Source organism: Myotis brandtii, unplaced genomic scaffold (assembly GCF_000412655.1).
Source record: "Myotis brandtii unplaced genomic scaffold, ASM41265v1 scaffold83, whole genome shotgun sequence".
NCBI lineage: Eukaryota > Metazoa > Chordata > Mammalia > Chiroptera > Vespertilionidae > Myotis > Myotis brandtii.
In genome coordinates, this window is record NW_005371371.1 from 2084127 (window position 1) to 2084491 (window position 365).

General features: G+C 63.3%; 1 protein-coding gene across 1 annotated transcript in view; it reads right to left on the bottom strand.

Annotated features, from left to right (window-relative positions):
* Positions 1–365, bottom strand: part of ING1 (inhibitor of growth family, member 1) — a 7943-nt gene that overhangs the window by 6504 nt on the left and 1074 nt on the right. The window lies entirely within an intron of this gene.

Below are 365 nucleotides of genomic sequence, written 5' to 3' on the forward strand. Positions count from 1 at the left end.
CCCAGCCGCGGGACCGCCGCCTCGAGATCATCGCACGCTAGGCAGACTCCGGTTTCTCCCACTCAGCCCCTCAATCTCGAGTGCCCACCGCGCAGCAGGGGTATATGTACGTCTCGGAACAGACTGACAACTCCGTGAGCCAGTCCACTGCCGCCTTCATGTCAGTGGCCCAATCAACATGAAGAGAAGGCGGGACGATGTCGGAGAACTCCTCCAGGGCTCTTTACTACACAGTACAGTACTAGAAACCCGTGTCCTGCGGAGGGGTGGAGACTGGGCGGCCCGAGCGGGGCGGAAGTGGTGGCTCATGCGCACTTGGATGGCCAGGGCGGCCGCTGGCCCGCGCGGGACACCTACCCTTTCGT